Source organism: Cydia amplana, chromosome 20 (genome assembly GCF_948474715.1).
Source record: "Cydia amplana chromosome 20, ilCydAmpl1.1, whole genome shotgun sequence".
NCBI lineage: Eukaryota > Metazoa > Arthropoda > Insecta > Lepidoptera > Tortricidae > Cydia > Cydia amplana.
In genome coordinates this window covers 8,397,374-8,416,641 of record NC_086088.1, presented here as the reverse complement: position 1 = coordinate 8,416,641, position 19,268 = coordinate 8,397,374, and the positions used below count along the sequence as shown (strand labels likewise).

General features: G+C 37.7%; 1 protein-coding gene and 1 non-coding gene across 2 annotated transcripts in view; one reads left to right on the top strand and one right to left on the bottom strand.

Annotated features, from left to right (window-relative positions):
- Positions 1-19,268, bottom strand: part of LOC134657586 (transmembrane protein 80-like) — a 418,575-nt gene that overhangs the window by 104,909 nt on the left and 294,398 nt on the right. The window lies entirely within an intron of this gene.
- Positions 5,985-6,056, top strand: Trnam-cau (transfer RNA methionine (anticodon CAU)). Its single transcript has one exon. It is a non-coding gene; the product is annotated as a tRNA-Met (tRNA).

Sequence of the window (19,268 nt, the reverse complement as noted above, 5' to 3'; positions counted from 1 at the left end):
TTGACCCTAATTGAGTACTTGAAACATGGTTGGAGCTGATAAAATTTAACTGATAATTGAAGACTACGGGGGTAATTAACTTGTTAAATTTATGAAGGTCGGTGAATTGATAATTCGTAAACCTTATTGAAAATGCATACTTAAGGTCGATCTGCAAACGAATATCTAGGCCAGTGACGGAATATTATATAGGTATGTAGACTTACAGGTTAATTCGAACTTGCACCAAATCGATATTAGAATAATAATGGAATCATGTCAGTTAGCTGTCTTACATACATTTGTGACTTTTAAAAACGGCCTATATGACACTTATCTGACATACTTATATCACTATCAGTTATGCCTTCTATGAAAAGGAGGGTAGAGTGTAGAGTTAGACCAAAGCAAGTCTGCAACGATTTTAAGTGCAAGTGTTATTTATACGCCATAATTTCACAGAAGTTTGACGTTTAAAATAATACTTGCACTGCGTGTGCTATCAATATCGTTGCTGACGTATCTTGGTCTAACTCAAATTAATTTATAGAGAGGTTTGAAACGTGATAAGTCTTAGGGCCGCAAGGGTCGGTTTCCACCGAAACCAAAGCAAAACCAAACCTTCGGTTTCGCCAAAAATATTGGCATTAAATTTAAGTTAGTTTTAAGTCTCCATTGTATACCGTTGAAACTCACATGTACTATAATAACACCTCTGTAACACGGTTGTACAATAAAGAACTATCTTATCTTATCTTAAATTGGGTTGTGATTACAGTCGGCTCTTTTTGACTATTTTTAGCAGTATCTATAGTTACTCTTGAAACTAAACCAGGCGTATTTGTACCATGTCTCATGATTAAACACGTGAAATGCCTGGAAATCTTAATAGCGATCATTATCTGCTCGTAAACTTTACGTTTTACAGACGCCCGTGACATTTGCATTCAGTTAGGACAGCCGTCATGTTGCATTCAGGGTACAATTATGTACAAACAGTTCATAATTTAATCAAAAAAGTTCTTGAGAAGCGATTCGTTGTCGAATTTCGTGTACCTAAATACAGAGGGGTATCATACTTAATTTACTCTTTGGGGGCTATCACGAAAATATAAACATAGATCGATCCCCCTACGAGTTTAGTATGGGATTACGATTTACGAACGCTTAATAGGTACACGACCCGCGCGAAATCACCTTTTCATAGAAACGTAGTCCTTATTTTCCTCCAGAGAGGATATTAACATTATTAGAACTATTTTGACACAACCACAGCTATGCCCCTACGTTTGATTTTTATGGAATTTTAAATTATTATAAGAGTTAGGAGCATTTAACATTTATTATGAAATTTGTTAACGTGAATTTACTATACTAATTAAAATTTATTTTCACATATTGAAACATGTCTAAATTGCAAGCGCGTGCACATCGTGCTTTTCCATCAAAGATCAAAGACACCATAGAGCTACCACAGATAACAAATACAATTTTACCACAGGGTCCACACTCCACAGGGCTCTGAAAAACAATTATCATCTCAACAATACGAGTAAAATGGTGTTGAATGCAACTGGATAGTGCTGGATAGCATAAAAAAAAATATTTTTTTTTTTATTGCACCTAAATTTTTTTAAGTAGATGTGGTATCCTCACGCCCCTAGGAAGTCGGTATTCACACTGGATGCGGATCCGGACTTCGGCACGCCGTTATGCTACAAAAGCGCATGGACACGCATTCTGTGCTATCAAAATCGCCGCAGAGTTGGGTTGGTCTGACTCTACCCCTCTTTTTGTAACTTTTCCCATCGAATTTTAAGAACCCACACGTTATGTTGCTGTTGCGTGAAATATTTTAACACTGACTGTACTTTTGTAAATAATGAACAAGGAAACGGATTTATTTGGAGCTGTCATAGCTGTCATACTGTGACAACATTGAGGTAATTTTAATTTATTGTAATCATATTAAAATTCTTTGTTCTCACCAATATTATTATATTCAAATTGTCCAAAACATGACAATCACTATTGAAGTAGGTATACAAATACATGAGAATTGGTAAATAAATAAAATAAAAAGCACCTGCACTTCATTTAACTTCCAATTATTTTATGTATAACTCAAATCAAAGTTTCTTAGCTGGTGGCGCCATCTCACGACAGTTCCCGAAATCAATGATCAATTATTGATATGTATTGCGCTAGCCATTCGAGTCAATCTCAAAAAATAAAGGATGAAATTGCAAAAAAAAACCTAATTAAGAGTATTTAACGATCTGTAATTATTTTCAAAGTTATGAGCCCATTGTTTCGTTAAATAAAACTTGCGAAAGGAGGAAATAGTATCAGTATCACATGAAATATAAAATAACATCAAAACGCGAGTTTAGTGACCGCGCACATAATCTCATACTAGAGATTTTGCACACAAATGTATGTAGATTTAAGTACTTTTTTAGCGAAATAAATAGATTTAAATTTAAAAAAAAAAATTAATTGAAAATTATTTATTTAGAAATTTAATTCAGGCAACAAGGCCCATATTACAAATACCTTACAGACTAACATACATATGTATTTTATAAACTTAAAACTAAACACTAGTTATTTAGTCGATAAAACGGCGTGGCTCCGTTGCATCGGCTGCTCCTGTGTCGGATTCGGCAGTTTGCTCCGGAACCTCCGAAACACGACACCCTTCGGCCAGACGTCGGCGCACTCGATGGTCCCCTGCAGCGGTCGCGGCACGCGCACCACAAAAGAGTTGAAGTGAACGTAGTGGCGCGATCGAAGCTGGAACACCCTCAGCGTGTAACCGGTCTTCTGGTGTACATACTCCACCACTTCAGCAGCCGTGGCGGTGTAATTATTACAGCTCCTTTCTAGTTAAGGGTTCTACAGACTTTGCAACTAAATATCATGCGTTTTCAAATAATTGCTGGCTAAGTGATGATTGTGTACATACTCCACCACTTCAGCAGCCGTGGCGGTGTAATTATTACAGCTCCTTTCTAGTTAAGGGTTCTACAGACTTTGCAACTAAATATCATGCGTTTTCAAATAATTGCTGGCTAAGTGATGATTAAATAATTGCATGCGATTATCGGTGACGTTTGGTGAGGCCAAACTATTACATACAATGAAAAACCAATCAGTACGCAGTGTTCAGTCAGACCAGCCACATTAAAATACGTCCGTAGTCGCTCGGTTAGAAGTGTCTTTTTTCCTCGAACAAATGAAATATTTTGCTCAAAAGTACTAGGCTAACATAAATTCGGCAAGGTGTTTTACAGTTTGCATAATTATTGATACCTACTTTAATATTATACCAGTAAGGTCTATAATGGCATGTGCTTACGTTAAATATTGTTTAAATGGTCCTTAGCGGTTATGCAAACAAAATTACCTCTTATCGTGTGTAGATTACGGATCAAATTGGAATGTGCAGAATCTACGTCAAAACCGAGTCGTTAAACTCGGATTAAAGCCAGACTTAACTAAGTCTCGAGTACCAGGGTCACATAGAAGCGTAGGAGTTCGCAAGGCGGCGGGTAGATGGCGTTACGAACTAGCAGTTGACTATTCCTGTTGAATCGGGCGAGTGCGGGCGAAACAGTGACCAGTAATATTATGAGTAAGTATTATGATCATGAGATTAGTAACAACTACTGCCCGATTCGAACTTTGAGATACGTCAATTAATAGATCTAGAAACGATAAGGATTCGATATGTCAGTGTCAAATGTGACGTTTGAAACGGGCAGTATGAGCAAGTACGAGTCTAAAGCCTGGCCAGTAATATTATGATCATTGTCAAGAGGGCGCTGTTATTCTCATGTATAGGGTGACAGTTCAGTATGAAAAAAATAGTTCCAGTAAAATTCCGCAACATGGCGCGTGATCATATATTCCTGGTCAGGCTTTACTTAATACTGGATATACTTAGAGCCATAGACTAGGAATCCTCTAGACTGAGTTTAGAGCAATTATTTCATGAAACCGATGCTGCCAAAAATACGGGGGTGCGGGGGGACGAGGTGAGCGAATCCCGTGCCGTGATTGGTCCGTTCAAAGACACGGACCAATCACGGCACGGGATTGACTCGAAGATGGAGTAAAACTACCGTATAAGTGGCAGAGGGGGTAGCGTTACTATGCTCAGTCTAGAGGATTCCTAGTCTATGACTTAGAGCCTTTGCTAGGTAAGTTATTGTAATGAAACTCCTCGTATATTCACTACGCTTATACACTTCTTTGTGAGCTGTCCAGTTCCAGTATAATGCTAACTATGATTAACTTATATTTGGTATGAACCGTGGATCAGGTTATGATAGTACTGTGAGATTAGTAGTGTGGTTAGCGCAATTGTAGGAATCTTCCTAGGAATAGGAATGTCATTCAGTTTAGACATTTACGAGTTTTGTAAAATTATGGAATAATCCATATTTTAGGAAGTTTTATAACGAGAAAGGATTTTAGGAAACGATTTAGGATACAATTATTATAAGACCGGATACTTCACAAATTAGGTAGGTAAATGCAATGATTCCAAAACTACCTCTTTCTACCTTTATATCTAGAAGATTAAGGTTTATTCAGAGTGCATAATATGGAAGGATCAATTTAAATTAATTTCTTTTTTATTCACTTTTTGGCATACGTATGAAATAAAAGTGTGTATTTCTTTTTGCGGGATAAATCATATAAAAATATTATAAAATTAAATTAAATGCCGAATTAAAAAAATACGCATATGTAAGCTCCATTTAATATATGTAATTAAACATTGCCAGTAGAAAAGAAGGCAAAAAAAAGGCAAAAAATCTCTCATAAAAAAAATTGCGCCTTTTCAGATTCAGATTCATATTTATTTGCAAAAAAAAGGGTTAGTTACAGGTCTTAAAGTTACAGGTCTTTGTCTTTGTACAGACAAAGTTGGTTTGCCAGCATACTTGTCAAAATTCCATTGTGTATAACGAAGTTCAGTGGGGCTACCGCAAAAACCGAGTATCGCAAATCGCGGGCGTTTTTCTCGGTCACTCCAATTACGCCTTCATTTGTGTAAAAGAGAAAGATCCCCGCAATTGGCGAAATTCGGTTTTCGCGGTAGCCCCTCAATTCTAACCCTGTACAAAAAAAAACATAATAAAGCTTTATATAAGTATAATGATTATATACTATATACATACTATCTAAAACTTATAAAAATGCTATCCTAGTCGCATTCGATTAAAAAAGCGATCGTTTCCAAAAATCATCTGCTATCTGCTTGTCGTTAATCACGCTGCGCACGCGCCGATAACATCGCGGCTCCGAGATGCGCCAAAAAATTAAACGGACCGTTATACATGATTTATAGATCGGCGCAAGGTGTGATAGGATGCTATCGTTTGTCAAAAAAGGCATTTGATTCGGAATCTAAAAAAATGAAGTGTCTGTTAGTGAAAACATGGAACTGAACAAGAAATAAATAAATAATAAACACAGCTAGGGAACAAAAATTTGTTGTTAAGAGCCAACAGGAGTGGTCATTTCTCCATACAAACGTACTCGACTGTTTCCACCGTGGGTTTTGAAGCTAGAGCAATGATTTTTTCAACACAGATTAATATTGTCAATATCTGTGTCGGACCGTTTTGCTTTTTTTGATATTTTTGTTTTTTAAGGCGCTAGAGCCCTTCAAAAATGGCCTAATTGACTATGCCGCAATGAGAGGCGTGCTATTCAAAACTGACATCAATTAGTCAAAAAAGCAAAACGGTCGCACTAGTTTAGGAGCCGCTTCCGTTAGCGAGACGGGTATATTTACCTAAAATATTTAAATCTTAGCTCCTGTTGGCTCTTAATTTATTAAATATTTTTTGAATTGTGTTTTGAATTAGTCACACTACTACTGAAATAACTAGTCGTATACTAAAGAAAAATGTAACTTACCTATAGTACCTACCGATTAGGCTTTCAAAAATTGCAAATACTAGAAAATATGTGATGAGTACCGCCGTGGCCGGGTGGTCTAGTGGTCAGGACATTAGCCACATAAGCTGAAGACTCCGGTTCGATTCCGGCCTCAGCCACCGGAGGGTATGGTCACTTTTTCTTAAGCATATGACATCTATACTTGGTCAAGTAGATCTTGTCAGTAGCTATATTTCAGTTTATAAGAAATGTAAATACCTACTTAAAAAATTTGAGGGGGTTGTTTCTGGCTTTTGAAACACATGTCTGTGAATACAAATATGTCACATTTTAATAAATTATAATTATAAATATAATTAATACTTAAAAACTTTCAGGTAAAGATATATTTTTTAAAGTTTGTTAAGTTTTCTGTTTAGCATTCAATACCCTACGTCCAACTTTATTAGAAAAAACAGTACAATTTTTAATCTCTTCATATCTAAAGCAAATTTATTTATATTGCGTTAGATTCGGTCAAATCGTAACTGTCTAAAAGAAACAACCAAAACAGCGCCAAAGGCAAAAAGCAGTTTCCGGGTGTGAAATGTGTTCGGCCCATTTGGTTCCTACAAACTTAACTTTGCAGCCCAACGTGGCGTTTTAGTTTCGCTAAAATAAGTTTGTATGGATAATTCTAATAAATTTTGAATACTCTTAAGACAAAGTGTCGCTAAAGCTGCACAACAATGTTACAAATATAATTTTTTGGTTTTTTTTTAACATAAATCATTAACAACATTAACAATAAATCAAATTTAGGCCCCAATTTCACCGTATTTTTAGAAAATCTGTGTCGAAAATGATTTAGACTAATTTCAGACTATCAAAAGTTGCAAGAAACGTGGAGACTTTGCAGCATAGGGGGAAGACCGTTGCAGAAAATCGGGCAAAATATAAAAAAAGTCGTAAAGATTTTTTCATTACAACTAAATATGTCTGCCGATCCTTTGCTTATATAGCACCCGGTGTCTAACGTAAAGACGAGTATGGTGCAGTACGGTTACCATCAGTTTGTCACTGACATAAACGCCGTCGAGAACGTAATTTACTTTCTATACATCTCGCTCGCACTCGCATATTAGTGCAAACGGGATGTATAGAAAGTAAATTACGTTCTCGACGGCGTTTATGTCAGTGACAAACTGATGGTAACCGTACAGTTTGATTTTAGTTCCACGTTTGACCGTCGACACACCTAACTTTGCCACACGCATTTGGTGCCAGAAAAAAAGTTTTTTTTTAATGCATCGCACCGCATTTCCGCGTATAACGGCATAGGTTTTTGCCTCACGTGTCAACTGGAAATAAAAAGGTCATATGTTGTTATTAAAACGCGACTGATAAGTCTTTGTTTAACTACAGGGTGGCATGGCGGGATCGTGAGAATGAAAATTGCATCTTGTTTTCTAATTAGTTTTTTGCGTGGATAGCTGTGCTATGCTGGAAGGCGTTTGTCTCGGCTCCCAAGATGGTAATTAACAGTTGCATATTACATAAACATAAACACCGTTGGTGATAGGTTTCAATGACGTTTTTTAGGAATATTGGTAACAAATTCTACAACGTTGGAGATCTTAATCGTGAAAACTAGTTCATGAGAGGCACAACCTGTAGACAGACAGACGAAAGGACTGAAAGTATTAGTCCTATTGGCGCCTAAACCTAAATTTAGAATAGAACCCTAATACCAAAACTGTAAAGTTCGAACTGTGAGCTAAACCGTGGAATGAACTGTCGTCTGCGGTATTTCTGGCTTACGGCCTTTAAACCTTCAAGAAAAGAGCGTACTCCCATCTTAAATGTCGGCAGCGCACTTGGTGTGCGTACCATACCTTTGCCTACCATAAGGCGATCCGTCAGCTCGTGTGCCTCCTATATGAGAAACGGGGAGTTTAGCATTACTTGGTTATGACTAGGGCAACATGAGACCTAGGACACTACGTCAGAAGAGCGTCACATCTGGGATTTACCCTATAAACTATCCTCATACATTAATCACAGAACACATCACATTCACTTCATAGGCCCACTAACCCAGGCCAAGGTTAACCTGTTAAACCTGGAGTTGGTTACCAGGACAATTAAACACAGCAAGTGGCATCTAGAGTCAGTTCTATTTAACTTCGCAGATATGGTAAGTGACAAAGTGTGGCTTGCCACTATTTAATCATATTAGTGTCAAACTACCCAACCCAACCCTTCGGTCGTGTTTGAAATTATCGTCACTTCGTTGCGAATTTACCTACTTTCCGCACTTGTATCGTAGATAACTATTTTCATTTTGGTTTTTGCTACTGTGACAAGGTTCTGGAGTGGCTCGATTTTTTTTACACATCTATATCACCTCTTAAATACTAAAGACTCAGACAGTCTCGATTGGGACTCGAACCCGGAACTTTGCAACGTGCATCAGTTGCAAGCTTACGACGCTATTATAAAAACACAGAATATATTGGCAACATTAAGATTATCTATTTAATGCAAGCTAAAGTTATTAACTGTCGTAGATCTGTGACGTTAACGCATACAGCTTGCCAAATTACCATACTTTGCATACACTTGGCTTGAACAGAGACCAGTAAAAGGTAAGGACTGAATAACGTAAATGTATGTGTACTGGACAGCTTCGGTATTATTTCAAAACCTCACTGGAGCAAAGAAATTATTATTTAAATTTTTTCTTTAATCACCCATATGCATAACAATATTAAACACATTTATTAGATTCGGTATGTTATAATGAGGAAAATGTATTGTAGTACATAAACGCATTTTATTACGGCGTAAATAACCAAAAACCTTTTTTCTAGATTTAAAAAAAAAAATTATGGGGCGTTATCACTTTTACCTCTCGCGGTGCACACGCCACATTTATTTTTGTTTTTTGAAAGTTTCTGGGGCACAATAGACAGCAGGTTAAGCAGGTTTATTAGAAACATTTGAATCAGCATGCATGTAAATGACCTATGTGCTGGATTGTGTCGCCGTTGGTGAGGTAAATTTCGTATACATATTTTGAAAGGATTGAATGTTGCATGTCGATAAATTGTCAAAGCGCAAAACAAAATACCTAAGTCGAGCGAGCCGTAACACCTTGATAAAAGGCGCTTAGTGGCTGTGAAGCCGCTATCTAATATAACAATCGTCTATGAAGATTGAAAGTCCTAATTATTAACTCGTCTTTCACTTAATACCTTATCCTCAACCATACAATGTCGCACCAAGTGTTTAATATTGGTAAAATTGCACCAAACACCTGCTTGTGAAACTGTAGGCATTATGCGAAATGCAGGCGATTAAACGCTTACTATTTTGAGAATAAACTTTAATACCATCTTAAAATGTAGGTATCTTAAAAGTCACTTTTTACTTACTATTAACTTTACTATGGTGTCTCCCTTGGTCAGTTATATGTCTTAATCATGTATTTAAATAAGTACCTACTCTACTTTATTTTTATATCAGCCTTTAATTTGGGTATAGATTAAAGCCTTTATTTTACGAGTACCTACTACAATAAATATGTACCTATAATTTTATATCTGCGACAAACTCTCTTTACTTGTGGCTCTCCCCTGACGCATAGTTTGCCAAAACATTCACTACGTTTTGAGTTTAAATGACTTGTTCATTTCTGTAAGAAAACCAGTAAATTTTTCATTTTTGTGTTGTTTTCAGGGGAGGGTCTTTGATAATCTACATTGAAAGAGGTCCTTTTCAGCGAAAGGGAACCAAAATTACAAAACATGGACAAACGTAAACGCAGGTTCCGGAAATCTGTTACAGTACAGTTTGAGGAATATGTTACGTTTTCTAAGGAACGATTACCTTTAACTTAGAATGAACTTTTAACACAGTGTACCTCATCCCACTTAAGTTTTACACAATTGAAACACCAGAATACGGGGTCGATCCACCCTATGCCGTCATTTTTATCTCCCATCTAGTTAATTGAAAAATATAATCAGCCATACATGGAGCTTCAATGTTTCTACATTCCCGGACAACGAGCAGTACAATCAGGCGGTTTTAGTCCTTACCGGTCCAATAAAAACTATTAATTACGTAAGAGTATGTAATAAAGTTTCGGGATGGCTTAAAAATAACCAACGCACCACCACATCGGATATAAATTCTTAAAAAACATAAACTTCACCGCGTTCAACAGTGGAAAAACGTCTCTGATTCAAAATTCAAATTTTGATTTTCGAACGCGCTTGTTCGGGATAAAAGTCAAATTGCTTTTGGCGGGAAAAATTACGTATGCCTTTTTTCCACGCGTATTTAGTCTATAGTCTATGATTAGAAGTGTGTTTTATTGTTTGGAAAATAGAGTTTAGTATTGTTTTTATTGAGTGAGGTGCTTCGCGCGTTTTTGGGTGTGAACGGCCGGCTAGGATATAGGTCATTGCTCCCCTAAACTTGGAGTCGTCAGGGCAGTTCCCAAGTACTTACTGCCGTGTTTAAATTGCCGTCGTATGTACTCTCTGTACTCCATCGGATCGGACACGGCCGGCCTAATGTTTGTACGAGTCCTTTGTTATGCGTGTTTTAGATAAACATGGTAATGCTCTTCCTGATACAATATTAGTACAGAAACATGTTTATGTATGGAAAACTGGAAAAATGCTTCATGAAGTAAGTTTATCTTGTGCGGGATTTACGAGTGTTATATTATGCAGGTACTTGACGATCTCGCTTAAAAATATACACCTATCTGAAGAAGAAGAAGAAATACATTTATTCCATAAAGCACACATACACAGGACAATAAGATGAAAGAAATGAGATAAACAGAAAATAATAAGAACAGCAAAACAAAGACAAATATATTATGTACTTACACATTCAAAAACAAAACAGAAAAAATACACACATGGGTCCAGCATGTGTGCCGTAGGGAAAAGGCCCTGTCTCAGAATATTGTTGCAATTTGAAAACGAGGCAAATTCCAACGCTTTTATTCTGCCAAGGCCTTAGGGACTGACAATATATATTAGTAAAATATAACTATATAGAAAAAAAAAATAAACATAATAATAAAGTAGGTAAGTGAAAAATAAATTTATAGTTATTTTGAGTTTAAAAGCAGCATAAAAGATAAAGTGGCGTAAAGAAAGAAAGAAATCGGCATAAAAATGAAGAATTAAAATATTTGTGATTAATTTAACGATATTTTGATAAGAATAAAAAAATAAATATGTAATAAAAATAACTAATGTGCGGCGGGTCCAGATTCAATTTGAGTGTTAAGAAGTATTACACGCAGTTTCCGTTTGAAACCGAATTTGGAACCACAGTTTCTAATAGGAGGTGGCAAATCATTCCAGCATTTGGTAGCTTGGAACCGGAAGCTGCCACGGAATGCAGCACATTTATATTTCGGGGCAATGAGCGGCTTCAGGTTACCTGTATTACGTTCGGTCCGCCTTTGTCCGCATCTGTAAAATCTGTAGGTATATGACACTACCTATATGTCTAATTCCTGCGATAATGGAATTTCTTAATAATTTTAAACCTAGGTACAGTCAGCAAAACTATGTGTGTTTTAGCACTAGGGAACTAGCGTAATGACCCTATATGCAACTACATATAGGGTCATTACGCTAGTTCCCTAGTGCTTTAGTAACAGATATTTACACAACGGATAATAAAATCAATTTATTATGCAACGCTGAAATTAACAAGACTGTGGCGGGTAGGGATAAATTCGCTGTGTTACCAAGGCACGAGGTGATAACGATATCATGTAGGTAAAGTACTAGCCAGCTAAAGTAAAGGCGGGATTCCACCAGTGGGTGGCACTGTGCGGCGCAAGCATATTCAATACAAAAATGCATGTGCCGCACACTGGTGTGAGTGGTGGAATCCCGCCTTAAAGGTAGGTATTATTTATCCAAACCGAATATTTTCCCCATTGGTGCTATAGCTCTATAATTTATGTGATCCTGGTCCATGGCGTGGCATCCTGTGACCTTTGCCCCTGGTTTATGAGATCAGTCGTAAAATCCTACGGATTGAAAACGAATCAACGAAATTGTGAGAAAATGTTACGATTTTTTTAAAATTGTTAAGAAAATGGAGTCTTTTTTATTGTAAACTATATGATATAATTGGTATTGGATAAATAGGATACCTATATCTTATATATTTAGGTAGTTCTATTAATTCTACTGTTTATGAATATTGACTGTGTGCCCGACAGTGGCGCTCCGCTTGGAGGCTAGCGGAGACACTGGTTATATAGCAATTAGACTAAGTAATTTTTTAACGACTATATTCGCTTTTTATATAATTAACTGTGCCAATAGTTTCTTATTAGGCTGGTACTTTTGGCATTCGGTCCGTCATTTGTACATAATTGTATATCTTTAATTGTGGAGTGAATTGTCGCCCGCGGTATTTCCTGACCGATATGACCTTCAATCCTCAAGAGCGTAATACTCCCATCTTAAAGGCAGACAACGCACCACCCCTAACCCCTCTGGTGTTGCAGATGAATTGCAGATGTCCATGGGCGACGGTGATTGCTTTATCAGGCGATTCGTCTGCTTGTTTGCCTCCTATATCATTAAAAAAAAACCGGCCAAGTTCGAGTCGGACTCGCGTTCCAAGGGTTCCGTATATTAAGTCCGCCTCACGCTCGACTGCACATTTCTAATAGGTTTTCCTGTCGTCTACAGGTAAATAACTATTTCGTGAACGGAGATAACAGAGAGACGCACGAGTGATCCTATAAGGGTTCCGTTTTTTCGAATCCTTTTGAGGTAAGGAACCCTAAAAACGAACAAATACGGCCACACGCGCTGCTGTAGCCAATACATAGGTAAACAACAGGCGGTCTCATCGCTAAAAAGCGATCTCTTCCAGACAACCTTTGGGTAGCAGGAAAGTTAAGTACTTACAACTTTGAACGGGTAGTGCTGATATAATTCTGACACATTTCGACCTAACGTAGCAAAATTTTGCGTAAAATTAAGGGTTCGAAATTTTGAAAACCGATTCACCCACTTTCGGAAGCATCTTACATTACTACGAGTATTTATTGCAATTTTCTTAAACCAATAACGTACTAGATTATCCTTTTCCTCAAAACATCATTTATGTGTCGATGAATAATGGATAGTTACAGTACGCAAATGTTTGAAGTCGTTGAATCAAAACAGGCCATCTATTCACGAAAACTCATGCTATTCCCACTATTCATTGAATCCAAGACTGGTAATAAGTATTCGTCGTGAGGTTCCAGGGTTTTGAATGGCCTGAATTAAACGCGAGGCGTAAGTTTTGACATTAGCCCTGCAGGTCACCAACACTAAATGTAATGTATATTTTTATTATTTTTAGCTGAAGACACGTGATGTGACAAACAAATATTCAACTTATCTACTAAAAGGACGCTGGCAGCATTTCCCCGCTGTATTGCGAGGCTAATACGCTGCGCGAAAAAGCTGCCAGCTCTTCGGTCACCAGTGAGGCCGATCAGTCTTTTCGATAGATCTTAAAAAAGTTGTAGGGCACTAGGACCCCACCCTTTGTTAAATAGATTATGAGGTTTACAAGCTTTTGCCTACGACTTCGTCTGCGTGGAATTAGTGACAGCAGCTAAACTAATGTATAGCGCCTGGATAATGCTAATAGCAATCATTCAATTTGCGCATTGCGTACTTCAATTATTAGGAAATTCATTAACTCTTTCAATTCTAACCCCCTTTGCACTCTCTTCAGGGATGATTTCCGACATAAAAACTATCCTATGTCCTTTCCCGGGACTCAAACTATCTCCATACCAAATTTGAACTAAATCGGTTCAGTGGTTTAAGCGTGAAGAGGTAACAGACAGACAGACAGACAGACACTTTCGCATTTATAATCCATACTTCCATACTAATGTATGGAAGCATGGATATAAAGATGCCCTACTGGCGGCCTAGCCAAGGTGACGATCGCTTGCGCTTCGTCATCGAATCGCTTTGTGTCTCTCTATCACTCTTCCATATTAGTGCGACAGTGACAGTTGCACTTCGTTCGCTACGTAGCGATAGCGATTGGCGCGTTGTCTGCGGGTCCTGCAGCTTCGACTCCAGAAGGCCTAACCAAGATGACAATCGTTCGCAGAGAAACGAAAGTGATATAGAGAGTTAATAGCCTTTCGTTTCGTTTTCTGCAAACGATTGTCATTTTGGCTAGCCCCCGGGTAATCGGTCTGGATGAATGCAACCAGCGATCGACACTATCGACAGCCCCCCTGTTTCCGACCGGGCGTCCCTACGCTACATCTACTCGTACATCTACCTACTATTATATTCGTTATGAACCTGGGTTATTACCCCCGTGAATCATGGAGATGTCGTTTTAATAACTAATCTAAAAAAAGAAATATATACATGATATAAGTTTATAAGGTTAAACAATATACTTACCTACTTCTTTATAACATTAAGGTTTAGGTCCTCCTTGTAAGATTACCCGTAACAGAATTGTGTTTAACTAAATATGTGCCTATCATATTTCACATGTACCTGTGTGACCTGTAAAATATTTTTTACCAACAAAGAAACTGAACTGAACTGAACAGAACAGCAGAACATTATCAGAAATATGTCAGAAATTCCCACCCCGAAAGCCTCAAACAAGTACCGTTGACTCGATTTAAATAAAAAAACATAAACATATTTTAATCTCTCTCATTTGTATCCTCGGATACTAAGCTCCCATGGACAATCTAACGCACCCTATTATCTCGGGCGTAGACTAAAAAAACTTGACCTCATTCGGCCTAAATGGGTCATTCATCCCTGAGGGTACTGACCCTTAACAAGTTAACAGGACTCGATGGGTTTTTTCGATAGAGGGCCATTTTTCATCGCCTAGCGCCCATTTTGGTACATGGGTCCCGTTAATGAGATACACATGGGATTTGTCCCTTGAGATGCGTGTGAGGACAGATGGATTGGATGGATGGTTATGGCTTGCTGGGATTTGTCGGGAGATGTGAGGAAAAGGTTTGATTTTAGAATGTTAGGATTTCTTTAGCAATATTACTTATGTTACTGGCTATTACTTAGTAGGTTTAATTAAGTGCAGTTACTTTTTCTTAATTAATTTATTTAAAAAAACACTTAGGACTAGGTATACAATATTTTCGCCAAACTGAAGACAGTTTGTGGTGGGGTAATCTTGGCGATGATAAGGGTTAAAATTCAAATAAATGGCAGATTCAAAACAATAGTCTATTTGTTAAAAATATAGCGTGCATAAAATTATGTGATCGCTTTATTTTGCACGGCGTATTTAATAAAACACATGAAAATAGAATATCGCCCAAACCCTAAATGAGGACTAATTACAAGATAAAAAATAGAATATCGCCCAAACCCTAAATGACGACTAATTACAAGATAAATAGAATTTAGGTAGAGGTACCTACCTAACGCATACCCAATAACCTGCGTCAAATTCCGGTGTCCTTAAAACAATTTTTGATTTCCAATTAATCAATCAAAGAACAATTTAGTTTTTTACAAGTTCAATTAACTTTTTATACGAGTCAGTAGACCAAGGTCGGGGCAGACCGCATTTGTCATTAAGATAGTCAGAAGTGGTCAGAATGGGATACCCGGAATGACCCGCCAATGACAAATCACTTACGCACTGATTTAGTTCACAGGTCTAAAATGACGCTTACCTACGCTTAAAGAACGGTGGATGATTATATCTTAGAACATACTGTTAGGCAAGGTTCACATGGCGTTAATTTTTCTCGTATACCGCATACGAGAATTTATCAAATATCGTAATGATAGCAAAATTCGAAGAAATTATTGAAATGATTTTCAAAGTTTCTATACAAATGTTGCTATCACCACGATATGCGATCAATTCTTATATAGGTACTTACCTACTTACGGTACATACGAGAAAAATTTACGCCTTGTGAACCTAACCTTACAAATTTAATAACAGTCGACATCATTCCGATTTTGGTCGTACTTTTGATAATTAATAGGCAATCTTGTACTTTGTATAAATTGTATATCTCTTGTCTAGTATCATTGAAAACCTCAAAATAAGTAGGTACACTATTTGTTATATTCTCCCCAATCATACTGAGGCTATAATTAAGTCGTTAATTAAAAAGTTTTTTGATGCCACTCATTTATTTTTACCTTTGAGAACAAAAAGCATTTCTGACACCTTAAAATCTTCATTTTCTAACACCCACAAGAATATCTCTGGACAAATCTCGGGACCGTGTGTACCGCGCTGCCTTCCGCATTCCTCACGAGCGTCGACCCACTGCGCCACTGCCCAACTATCCCTGATCCTGCGGAGGGATGGCGCCGTGTCGATACTTTATCGTATCGACATCGACATTGCCACAGAATAAATAATAGTACTAAGTACAGAAGACTCACTCTCTACCAAAACGCGTCTGTTACAATCAGCACAGATATGACCGCTAGGTGGCGACAGCGCCACGCGCGGCTTATGGCTTTCCCCAAAATTGGGGCGGAACGGATGTACTTTTAGCTACCTGTAGCAAAGCGATGAAACCGCGGAGTAAGCCATGCCTGACATTGCTGAGTTGGCGGACTGCCTGATAATGCGGCATTGGGACGAGGCATACGGCACACGCTCCAGGGCGTGCCTCTGTTCGTCGTTATTAGTTTTTAATGATTTATTTATTTTACTAACACTAGGTATTTTGATTTTGTGTTGTACTAACCAAACTATGAACCCAAAGAGTCTGCTAGCTATCCAATAAATGTTTTAAATTATTTTTTTGACTTTACCAAAATAATGGTCAGGGGTAAGCTTTACTTATGATGTATTTATTTTCCTAAAGATAAGTGCCATCGCAAAACAAAAGTCGCTATAGGTAGGTTGAGTATTATTTCTATAAGTGCGTCGTTCTACTACGACAATAGAGTATAAATATCTTTTTTTGTACATATTTTTTCCGAAAGCCGTTTTTAATATTTCTTTGTGGCCCGTTTTGTTTCATCCCGTCGTTTGCGGTTAGTGCTGGACCTTAGCCAACTATAAAAAACTATCGATAATCTCCCCGGCCATACACGTTAACGGACCATCCCTACACTAACATAGGTACCGCTAGTATTTAATACATACAGTAATAGCATATTATCTGTAAGTGGTTGCGATTATAGCATCACTCAGGAATTCGTATAACGGACCTGCGTTCATGTGGCTTTGCTTGATTAGGTCGTTACCTTTGACAATGACATGTGAGGTGGGTGGATACTGGGTATTATGTACAGACTACAAGGATCTTTCTGGAATAAGCTCCAGACGCTATCTATGGTGGCGCACACTGGTCCCAAATCGATAAAAGTGGGACATTGATTATGTCGCTTAAAGTCTATTTTTTTATTCGGTAGGATGAAATGACAGTTCATAGCAGGGATGTTGCGAACATCCGCATCCGCATCCGCAACCGCGGAACTTCCGCATTATTTTCAACATCCGCATCTGCATCCGCATCCGCATAAAATCGATGCGGAGCTTATGCGGATGCGGATGTCAAACAAGTCGGTACAGGAACGTCTTAGCGGCGGCGTAAGTGCTAGGTAATTTCGTCATTACCTATAACGAAATCGTCTAGACCCAGAAAAATCGGCCAAGTTACTGTTTATTAAATATAACGCACCTATATTCTTGCTCAAATACTAAACGTTTCGTTTTTTTTAACAAAAAATACAAAAAATTTAATTTTTGACGTTTTCAAAGTACCTAATCTTGACATCCGCATCCGCATCCGCATCCGCGGATGTGAGCCTTTAAATATCCGCATCCGCATCCGCATCCGCGGATGTCAAAAAATCTGCATCCGCAACATCCCTGGTTCATAGTATGAACATAAAATGTCATTCCATACTATGAAATGTCATTTTAGTCTACCGAATAAAAAAATAGACTTTAAAAAAACACATGCATGACAGGAGGCCTGTGCCCAGCAGTGGGACGTATATACGAGGGGCGGCTGAAAAGTTCGCGGCCTTAGAAAAAAAACTCTATTAGTAATGGTGGCAATATTGAAACTGCCAAAGAGGCGGGGGGAAAAGTTGCATTTTATTTCTCATTTTTCTAGTTTAGGCCGCGAATATTTCAGTCTCCCCTCGTACATAGTTATATATAGATCTCGTACATAGATCAACTGGGTACCATTCGTTATAGAGTCGGACCATGCTAACTCTGCAGTGTATTTGCAAAAACATAGTGTGACCAAGTCAAGATTAATGGCAAATTTCTATGAAAATATATATGCCGTTTATAATGCTATTCATGACATTCCCTCACTTTGTTTGACGACCAGTCTGGCCTAGTGCGGGACTGGGTAGTGACCCTGCCTGTGAAGCCGATGGTCCTGGGTTCGAATCTAGGTAAGGTCGTTAGGTTTGTGTGATGAACACAAATATTTGTTCCTGAGTCATGGTGTTTTCAATGTATATAAGTATGTAATTGTACTCATTTATTTATGTTGGTACATCAAGGTACTTCTGTAAATATATGTTTACTTAAATCCCACTTCTGTGTCAACAATAACTATTTACTCGTATTTAGGTATTTAATTTTTAATCCTCAAAGCAAAAAAGAGGTGTTATATTTATGCTGGACGCCAATGTCTATATCTGTCTTTGGCCCGAGTTTCCTACCAATCGAACCAGCATCAGCAGTTTGAAGAGTATCATCAGCTCTTTTCTAAAATGCTGTAAGGCATATGACGACCGGTCTGGTCTAGTGGGTTGTGGGTTCGAATCCCGGTAAGTGCATTCTATGTGTGTTGAGCACATATTTGTTCCTGAGTCATGGGTGTGTTTTCTATGTATACAATAAGTAGGTACCTATGTATTTATCTATATAAGTATGTATATCGTCGCCTAGCACCCATAGTACAAGCTTTGCTTAGTTTGGGGCTAGGTTGATTTGAGTAAAATGTCCCCTAATATTTATTTATTTATTTGTTCTGTTCAAATCGGTGCAAAGTTAGCTTAGATGGATCAAACCTCTTAAGCTAACCTTCTCTTTATTAGTGTTCCGTATAAAAAAAAACTTTGTTCACGGAACACTTATGGGATCACTTCGGTCTTGCAAATCGATTAAATGCGTTTTTCTCAGAGACCCGTTTGACGTATATAGCAAAAATTTGGAACAGTTATAGCAATTACCACCATTGGTATTGTTGAAATCTTAAATAAGTCGCCTATTTATTATTTTAAGGGGAAATTTAGGGGGGTAGAGAGGGGTAAGTTGAATTTATTTATTTTAGTTTTATATTTTTATAGTACGTGTTCATTGCGCTGAAT